This window comes from Cricetulus griseus (genome assembly GCF_003668045.3).
Source record: "Cricetulus griseus strain 17A/GY chromosome 1 unlocalized genomic scaffold, alternate assembly CriGri-PICRH-1.0 chr1_0, whole genome shotgun sequence".
Taxonomy (NCBI): domain Eukaryota; kingdom Metazoa; phylum Chordata; class Mammalia; order Rodentia; family Cricetidae; genus Cricetulus; species Cricetulus griseus.
Genome location: NW_023276806.1, coordinates 234,222,040 through 234,232,857, shown reverse-complemented (window position 1 = coordinate 234,232,857; position 10,818 = coordinate 234,222,040). Strand labels below are relative to the sequence as shown.

Genomic DNA, 10,818 nt, shown 5'->3' with positions numbered 1-10,818 from the left:
AAATGGATAGGGTCACGATGTGATCCCGGGAAGAGAGGACACATAAGGCCGGCATCCTCTGTACGATAACTCCTTATAAAAATATATAGATTATAGTTATGGTTGACAATTAAGACTGAGCTAGCAAATATGAAATACTAGTCATTGGCCAGCAGCATTGTAACTAATATAAGGCTCTGAGTGTTATTTGGGGCCCTAAAGCAGCGGCAGAACCCAGGAAGCTGGCGGAAAGAGTTATCGTTACAAATGGCAGTTTGGAATGAACGATGCCCAAATTCCCAAATATTGTTTATAAATGTTTGTTTTCATTTAAATGGAGTTGGTTATTAATGGTAAAGATCACAGTCAATCTCTTTTTAAAGGAAAAAAGGGGAATAGCATCTAGAAAGGAATACTTTATTACATTGGTATGGATTTTCATTTATTGATACAAATTTTTTCTATCATACTTTATTATATTCTTTCAAGAAGACACAGAAATGTCTTTCAGAAAAATGAACACACTTCAGAAATGCATCTAGTAAAAGTTAAAACATGGATAGCCAGGGCTACACAGAGAAACTTTGTCCTAAATACAAAAACAAACACAACTTTGGGACTGACTACATAGCTCAATGATAGGGTACTTGCCTAGCATGTACAAGATAGGTTCAAGTTCCAACAACACACATACATATACACTCTGAAAAAGCTCATTAGCACTTGGGTTGCTTTTTGGCATGAGGACAGAGAATTATTAAATACTTTTAACTACCTAAGTGCTTAACTCCAGAAGCATTTATTTACAAAACAAACAAACAAAAAAATCAGGGTTTCATGTATTCCAAGCATTTACTTCAGAAGTTTTAAAGCAGAATAGGCTAAAGACAAATAAGTTATACTATGTTAATGATCTGAGTATAAGCAATATCAAGGACTAAAAAAAAAAGCAGAAAAGAACTCGGCAGTGGTTGGGCGGTGTGCCTTTTTAATTCCAAAACTCAGGAGGCAGAGCAGGTAGATCTCTGTATGAAGCCCACCTGGTCTACAGTTCTAGGACAGCCAAGGCTACACAGAGAAACCCTGTGTAAACAAAAGAAAAAAAATTAAATAACAAAATAGTTTGATTTTATTGTTTAGTTATTTTGGCAGCACTAGGGAATCAAAACAGGGCCTTGTCCATGTTAGGCAAGCAGTCTACCACTGAGCTACATCTTCAGCCCCAAAATGATTAATTTCAGATCTTTAATGTAAATATACTTGGGCTCAATTTACATTATCTAGTTTCACAATATATATATTTCCCATTGGGAAAAACAAATGCATCTGACGAACCAGCACAAGATTCCTTTCTGCCTGTTTTTACTATTTTATCCTTTATTTGCCCTCTGTATCTGAATAAATCTAATAACATCTCATTAAATCGAAACCACAAATACAGCTGATTCCACCCACAGTGGATGAATGCTTTCTAGTCCATTTCTCAAGGCAAATATAAGATTTGCAAATATAAATTGCAAGCTATACAAATGTACTGGGGGATAAACAACAAAAGATGCAGACAGTCTTAGTAGCAAAGAGCTTGTGCAGAACAGGAAAAGTAAAAATCCACCTGGGTCAGAGGTAAAGTGTAAATTTCTCTTGCTGAGGCTCAGGTTTCTCTTGATGGGTCTTTAGCGGTCCACTTGAGTTCAAGTGAAAAAGCATCTTTTTTCTTCCTTAACCAAACATGCCCAGATACAGCTGCTTCTCTTTTCTATAATAGCTGCTGAGTTCTGACTGTGTCAACTGAAAATACCGGGGACATTGGCATCTTTAGGCTGCCTATTGACAGCAGCTAGCAGGTGGTGCCGAGCCTGATCATAGTCCTACGGATGGAAGAAGGCTACTCCCGTCTGACACAAGGCCTTGACATTATCAGGTTGTCATTCTAGGACTTTCTGACTGTATTCCCTTACTTGTTCGTAGTTCACTGGCTCCATCTGGAGGAGACAGGCCACTAGGTTGTTGTACCAGTCTGTCTGAGTGGTCTGCAGTATGTTTTCTTGCTCTGGCATGAGAGCTGGGCCCTCAGGTCCTAGATTGGGTATCGGGGAAGGCAGACTTGGATCCAGACCCGCAGCTGAAGAAGAGCTCAATCGAGACCTGCAGCTGAAGAAGAGCTCGATGGTACTGACTCACAGCATCTCAGTACTTCCCTTCCCAGTAGTGCTGGTTCCCTTCCTCCTTGAATAGCTGAGCCTCCCGCAGGCGCTTCTCCATACTGTTAGAATTGCTGGAAGAAGATGGAGCACGCAGGAACAACTGAAACAAGTCAAAAAGGCTTTGCTCCTTCCCAAGCTCTTTATTTGTCCTTATTCAACAAGCATTTGTCAATGTCTCTGCTGTCAATTAAGGGACTGAAGTGAATGAGGCCTGAACCTCCCAATCTGCAGGCAAGACGATGCTGTATGCATGGGCAAACACAACAAGCGCAAGACTGCAGTCTATTGATACAAATTTAAGGTTAATTTTGTTATATGTAAATTTCTCCCCTTGTTTGGTATTGTGTTTATACAGATCTTTTAAAATGTAATACATGATTAAATACAGATTGCATATAGTCAGGTATAATAGTCAAAACTTACAGTTAGGTTAGTTAGGTTTTCTAGATATGCAGAGATGTATTTGAGATGGATAGATATTCTTCAAAACTTTCAAAGACCTACAGAATATATGGCATTTTAAATAGTTTAGGATTTTTCATGGCAGTGAGACACAACTGCTCCTGGCACATCAATTATGTCTGAGGGAAGATGGGCATTGAAGAAATTTATTATGAAGTTTGCTTTTAACATGGCAAGATTGGCCATTTGGGCAGAAACTGCTCTTGCCTGGACTATTTGTTGCTGTATAAACTGGACATGCAGGACCCACAGCAAAGTGACTGCTGAAATTACAACACAAGATAGACATTCATGAAGGCTTCCTGCTTCATGGAAGAGTCTGCCATACATTCTGCAGGACACAGAGGAAATTGACTGACACACTGCCAATGCAGGCAGACAGTTTAAAATTCCCTGCTTCACTGAGAAGTCTGCCAGACACAGTGTGGCCTATGGGCTGAAGATGGATGCCCCAACATTACAGAGGAACTTTGGGTGACAGTCCAGATAGTGAGATTTCTATGTCAGATCTAGAGTTTATATATTATTCTTCTGTTGTCTTTGATGGAGTTAAAGACAGATAGTTATGGTTATAGCTTTCTTTAGTTACTATAAAATATAAGCTACAAATAAGACTTTAGACTCGCAAAGATAGGATAGATGATAGAATATTTTCTTTAAAACCTTGCTAAATGTTAATGAACTAAATATTATAACTATAGTTCTTACTTGATAACTGTTTTGTTATGTTAATGTTAAAATTCTTCTTTTTATTTAGACAGAAAAGAGGAGATGATGGGGAAGGGCCTTCTGTGTATATGTTTGTCTTATTGGTTGATAAATAAAGCACTGTTGGCCAATAGGGAAGCAAGTTAGGCAGGACTAGGAGTGAAGGAGGATTCTGGGAAATGTAGGAAAGGGATTAGGTCATCATGTGATCCCAAGAAGAGAGGCCAGCGTCCTCGTTAAGGTAAGTCCTTATAAAAATATATATATTAGTAGTTATTGTTGACAATTAAGACTGAGCTAGCATATAAGAAATTCTAGTCATTGGCCAGCAGTATTGTAACTAATCTAAGGCTCTGTGTGTTATTTGGGGCCCTAAAGCAGTGGCAGAACCCAGGCAGCTGGCAGAAAGAGTTATTGTTACAGATGACTACAGAGAGGGAGTCAGTTTTTTGTTGTTGCTGCTGCTTGTTTGTTTGTTTGTTCTAATATATGGCTCTTGATCATCTTCTGATGCTCCAGTGAGTGAACCAATGCTTAATCATATATTAACATCACTGATTGAACTCAGTGGGCTTTTCTTAAAAGGATACATGAAGATGAGAGAAAAAAGCCATGATGTGGGTGTGGCTGGAGTTAGAGGGAATGGAGTCAGTGATGGATTTCATCCAAACACATTATATTCATCCATGACCATTTCAAACAATAATATTAAATTCCCTTATAAAAGCAAACTGAGCAATGAGAGGATGCTTTTTCAAAGGCAAGCTCAATTTACATATGTGCTCTATTTCTCTCTATAGAATATCAGCTTGTATTTAAAGATAATGTTTCTTCTTTGGTTAAAATATGTCCAGCCGCCCTCTCTAAAGCGATCTAAAATTTTATGTGGTTCATTTCTGCCAGGCAACAGTAGATGTGTGCCATTTTTAAATGCTCCTTTGTTATTGTCACAGGCAGTCAGTGTTAAGCTGTTACCTTAGCTAGAAATACCTCTTCTACTTGATCCTATCAATATCAGTCTTCCACATCTGATAAAATTGCAGGAGAGAAAAGTAAAGATATCCTCTTTTGCAGACTCATTCTTTTTTCTTTGAGACAGGGTTTCATTGTGCAGCCCTGGCTGTCCTGAAAGTTGTTCTATAGACCAGGCTGGCCTCAAACTCAGGAATCTACTTGCTTCTAACTCCAGAATGCTTGTATTAATGACATGCACTCCCACGACCCAGTCCCTCTGTAGGCTCTTAAGATTTTCAATTTTGTGTGTGTGTGTGTGTGTGTGTGTGTGTGTGTGTGTGTGAGAGAGAGAAGAGAGAGAGAGAGAGAGAGAGAGAGAGAGAGAGAGAGAGAGAGAGATTGTTCATCAGAGCTTAGATTATTTGGCTCTTAAGTCAGAAAATGTGTTCTTAGTATACTGAAGGGGGTCTATGTTCCAGACAGGAAGAACTGGGGGACCAGAACCTCTCCACACTTAACTTAGAAGAATGAGGATTGTGTCTTCCCAACTTTAGTGTAAGAAACTGGGTTATCACATTGTTATTACATCTTAGATCTTTATCTTAGATCTTTATAGATGACATTTTAAACTACATTGGTGGCTGCTATGGCCAGAACTTTGAGTGGGAATGCTTTTCCTTATGACTATAGACCGCTGCCAGCCTACAGATTCCCTCAGCATGTCTAGTAGATCTAAGTAACATTCAGTAATGTTCCCTATACCACTATACAAAAAGAAATTTTAAGTCAACTTCATCAGATTTGAGACCTATCCTCTCCAGTTAATAGCCTACCAAACAGAACTTGGCCAAGAAGCATTTGTTTTAAAATTCCCCAATTGTGATAATATCTATTGCTTTCTTTATGAATTCACTAGGTTTTCAGGCAGTTGGTAAAGAAAAGTTCTTGCAGACAGATACTACTCAAGAAAATCAGCATTTAAGATCTCATCAGAACCCATTCTTGCCCTTTCTCTTTTCATCCAATAAACTCACTGAATTTAAATGTTTAAATAAAAAGAACTTCCCTCCATGTGGTAAAATCATCTCTATTCTATGGCTTATCATTAAAACTTAAAACTCTTAGTCCACCTGGCTTTTGTTCTTTAACTTTAATGTTATTTCAAAGACTCTTTTCTGTCTTAAACTGTCATTAGAAGCTTGTGAGAGCTTATATTCTAGTAGAAAGAAGAGGCAATTCCTTTCTCTGTATGTCTGCTTCCCTCTAGAGAGTGGTTTTACTGAATCCCTTTGATGACATATTGAAGAAAGCTGTGGGTATATGGAATGAGAAGTGTGGTTTTAGATGTAATCAATTGAGCCTTTAATATCTCACTGCTGCACTGTTGCATTACAACAAGGAAGTGGAGAGCAGTCAAGTTGCACTAAAGCATCAGGAGAGAAAGGAGGACTTAATCTGAAGGGGAATTAAATATCTCTTTCTCATTCCTTATAGCAGTGGCTCTCCTGTGAAGAACAATGTCCATTTTGACAAAGGGATTATTACATCTTTAAATAGCTGATCTCTTTGCAGCTTCCTTTTTCAAACTCTTTCTACTTAGCTTGTAGGACATCACACAGTTACTTCTCATACTACCTCCCTGGCTAGTCCTTCTTACTCTTCTTTTCCTTATTATCTTTTTTAAATTAAAATGCCCTAAATCTAACACATGGAGTACCTTCTCATTATTGTCATCTAAAGTGAATTCATGTGTTTCCAAGTCTTTAAATAGCCTAAGAATGTAGCCACTACCAATCTTTAATTTCTAAACTGAGGATCTGAGTACTTACTCATTTTTTTCAAATGCATATTGTACTAATATTGTATTTCATTTTAATCAAATTTACTTTTCACTAAACATTTTTATTAATTATCCTAACCTTACCTTCATATTTCAGTAAAGGTATTTTATTGCTCCTGTGATCATATCTTAGCCTATTAGATATACATTAGCCAAAATCCGTTATATCATTTCCATGTTCAATATATTTTAGTATTTAGAATTGGTTGGTTTTTGACTCAGTAAATCATTTGCCACTCATCTGTGAAGAACTAAGTTTTGGATGCTAAGCACCCACCAAAAGGCAAGATACAGCCACTCCTCTGTAATTGCAGTAGTGAATGGGGAGCAGAGAAAGATAGGTCCTTTCTCTGTCCTTAGGTAGCTTAACTGAATTGAGCTCCAGGTTTAGAGAGACATCCAATCTTCAGCTCCAATGGATACATCTACAACACAACTTCCTGCTTCTAAGGCTCAGGGATCATTTCAGAAGGTCAGGCTAAATGATTGTAAGAGTCGGGGAGTTTAATCTGATATTGTCTCCTAGAAATTTCAGAAGCTATACCCATGAAGTGTCACCAGCATTGCTGCCTAAATATGACCCCAACAATACTAATAGCCATGATGACATAGAATGATGAAAAACTCATGAGGCTTCAATCCTACACAAAGAACTACAGGCAACTAAGGAAAAATAGTCTTCTCTATGGAAGAGCTTATCAATTGATTACCCAATACCAAATGGTCAGCACTAAAACCATACAAAAAGTAACATTATACAGACAAATCAGGTTGTACTTACACACACACACACACACACACACACACACACACACACACACACGCTCATACACACACACACACTGCAACATTTAATGAATTCCCCTCACATTTCTCAGTACCAGTTTTGTTCAACAATGCTATTATAAGTAATTATAAAGTTTAGTTATATTTTTCACTATTTCACAATGAACATATAATTTCTGGAGATGGGAAAAGAAAACAGAGGAGAGATTTTCCTAGAAAATAACAAAATCTCAGCTGAGCGTTGGTGGTCCACACCTTTAATCCCAGCACTCAGGAGGCAGAGGCAGGCAGATCTCTGTGAGTTCCAGGTCAGCTTAGTCTCCAGGACAGGCTCCAAAGCAATACAGAGAAACCCCGTCTTAAAAAAACAAAACAAAACAAAAAACTGAATAAAGTAAGAAAATCTCACTTTATCTACAAATCCTCTACTGCCTTGCTGATTCTTTCATGAATACAAAAGAGTAGGGTCTCAACTAAGTATTGGAACGTATATATTCAACTATAGGTTTGATCCCTTGTAAGGGGAGTTTCTCTGTGTCCCAGCAGCCTCTCCCAAATAACCACATTGAAACTTACTATTCATAAATGAATGCTCTTCCAATGACTCAGGCTTGTTACTAGTTAACTATTAGCTTTTAAATTAACCAATATTTCTATCTATGCTCTGCCATACAGCTTTTTTCAGTACATCAAGTTCATCTTCTCTCCAAGTCTTCCCAATAGTCTCAAACTCCTTCTCTTCTTCTTTGGGCTCTCTTTTTCTCTGCAGGGCAGCCTGACCAATACCTGTCCACCTATTGGCCAGTCAGCTTCTTTCCTAACCCAACCACAGTGACTTATATTCACACAGAGTACTATTCCACAATCCCCAACACCAAAACAAAACAAAAACAGAATAAAACCCAGGGCCCCATGAACCCAGGGGTCTGCTCAGGTCTGTGAAGATGCGAATGAACAATGATGGTTTTTTTTTTAACATTTTTAGCAGAAGTAACCTCAAAAGCATCATAACTACAGTTGGGCAGGGGAAGAAGACAAAACAGAACCTTCTTCAGTGTCAAAGTTTGTCTGGTTTCTCCTGAGTTGTTTTGTTTTGTGTTTTGTTGTTGTTGTTGCTTTTGTTTACTGTGGCTGAGGCACCTCAGTACATGAGCCAGATGTCCCAGGATATGGCTGGATTTTTCTTTCTCTGTTTTTCTCTTGTCTGGGTATGGGAAAAAGGGAATTGGACTGTTGGTATGAATATGGGTCCTAGTCTTCCTCAGGGGAGATGGAGCTGCTGATAGATCAACCCTCTTAGGAATCTCCACCTGACCTTCACTCTGGACTGGCAGTCATTGCTGACCACACAGAGCCACACATTTTTTCTTCATGTTCAGACATAAAGAGCATCTTAATGGAAGAAAAATGAAGGGAATTTCAATTATGATTTTGTTAAAGACAAGTTCCATTTCACCCTCCTTTATGACAAGTGACATAGATATTAAATAAAAACTTTACCATGCCTTTTTTTGACTAACCTTGATGCCTTAAACCTGTTGGAATTCTTGTAACCTACTTGTGTACCATATAAAGATACCACACTTTCTCTTATGTATTCTTATTCTAGTTGTTTATTAAGAATGACAAGCACATCTTTTCAACACACATACACACACAAAATAAATCAAAATAAAGACTGTATGCAGAAAATAGGCCACATATATTCGGGTTTCTGAAAAGCTATCCAATGAGTTCTAAGCATCATTTGCTTATTAATTAAAAGCCAGCCATCCCAGACAGAAGCTGTTACTCAGACATTTTACTGATCCAGTGTTTTTGCATGAGGTGCCCCAGTGCTTGAGCAATCTCACTATGTGTTCCCTAGGAAACAGAATCTGTGCAGAAAAAAAAGCAACAACAACAAAGCAACACAAACAACAACAAACCAGTGTTATTGGTTGTTACTGCCTCAGGACAATGAGAATGAGAAAAGAGAAGTAAGCCAAGGAAGAAGGGGAAGTAAACAGTGTTTATGTAACTGAATTAGTGACATAGTCACTAAAGACAATGGCTAGTTTCCTTTCTGGTATAGTAAGGAATGTAGGAAAACCCTTCCTCCCTTTCTTTGTTTGATATGCTTAGCTTGTTTCTGTTTTTTTGTTTGTTAATATTTAAACTACCAATATTACATCCCTATATTTCTGAATTCTTTGGGAACATTGGACAGAAATACATGGAATTGGGAACCCACTGTACCTGTTGACTCTTTCCTGCTCTATTCAAAGGTATCCTTAACTCTTCTAACCTAGGGAGAGGAAGTACATGTCAATAAAAATGGGGTTTCTTAACCAAATACATGGAATTATAACATGACTGTGGTCAAAATCATTTCAACATTCCATATTCCATATTCCTTGTTTTCACCCAGAAACATACATGGTATGATTGCTATTCCTGAAAAAAAATAGTCAAGAATTATTCAAGACCCAGTCCTTAACAAAGTAGAGGTTCTATGCTCATATTTTTTCATGTAGAACATTAATGCCTCAAAAATAACTTTAAAACCCCTGGGTTTCTGATACTTCTTCCTATTCTCCATTTGGTAACAATAATACTAATATCCAGATTGCATTGTAATTTTTTTAATATTTGTTATTTTATTTTGTGGGTATTGGTGTTTTGCCTATGTGTATGCACTCTGTGTGTGCTTGGTGATCACAGAGACCAGAAAAGGGTCCCAGATTCTCTCTGATACTAGAGTTTAAGATTACTTTAAACTACCATATGGCTGCTTGGACTTAATCTAGGTCCCCTGCAAGAATAGTGAGTACTATTAAGTATTGAGCAATTCCAGCCCTCTAACTATTTTGTAAATTTTATTTTATTTTTCCCTTAATTTCTTATTAGTATTTTTTAATTTTTTAAAATAATTAACACACCCACTCAAAGTCCCCAGGTTCAATAAGAAACCTTTATATGTCAAAAATAATTATTCCAAGAATGACAATTTTTCTTTTCATTCATTAACCTGATGCAATAAGATGTCTAAGTATAGAGTAGTAGCAGTTTCTACTTTAATATGATGTGCATTTACTTTCCTGACTAATGTGTTACCCCCCAAAATACTACAGTTGTTTGAGACACAGTCTAGACATGCATTTCAGGCAGACCTCCAACTTCTTGTTCTCCTTCTCAGCCTCCTAAATTAAATTTGATAAATATGTGGTCATGTTTACCACCTCACCTTTGCCAAAATATGATAAACTGGCTATACTTAAAGTCAGAGAACCACTAGCACAGTCTCAAAATTAGTCACTAGAAGTGATAATAGGGCCAATCCTACTTCCCGTTCCAGCCCCTGAATACATACATGTCAGTTCTTTAAGCACAGTACCAAACATAGATCACCAGCGTTTAAAGCAAACTGTGGTTTGAAGGGTAGTGTCTTGAGGCTAAGGAACATTTTAGGAAACCTTAAGCATATCAGCCCACTATTCCATTAAGTGGATGCCTATTGGCACATTATATAACCATGATTCCTATGGCTATAATTGTATTATTACTTACTTTTCTTAAGTAATATTGAATATCAATCAAAGTTAATAGAAAATTCCATCTTAGGGTTTCTATTGCTGTGAGGAGACACCATGACCATGGTGACTCTTACAAAGGATTTATAAGATTCTCATAAATCATTTAATTGGGTCTGGCTTATACAGCTTTGAGGTTTAGTCCACTGTCATCATGGAAGAAAGCATGGTGGCATATAGGCAGACATGATACTAGAGAGGTATCTGAAAGCTCTACATCTCGATCTGTAGGCAGCAGGAAGACAGTGAGCCACTGGCATGGCTTGAGCATCTGAGACCTCAAAGTGGGCCCTTAGTGACACTTACCCCAAGA

General features: G+C 37.7%; 1 pseudogene; it reads right to left on the bottom strand.

The window, feature by feature from the left end:
* Positions 1 to 1,698: 1,698 nt before the first annotated feature.
* Positions 1,699 to 2,241, bottom strand: LOC100758495 (annotated as a pseudogene).
* Positions 2,242 to 10,818: the final 8,577 nt, after the last annotated feature.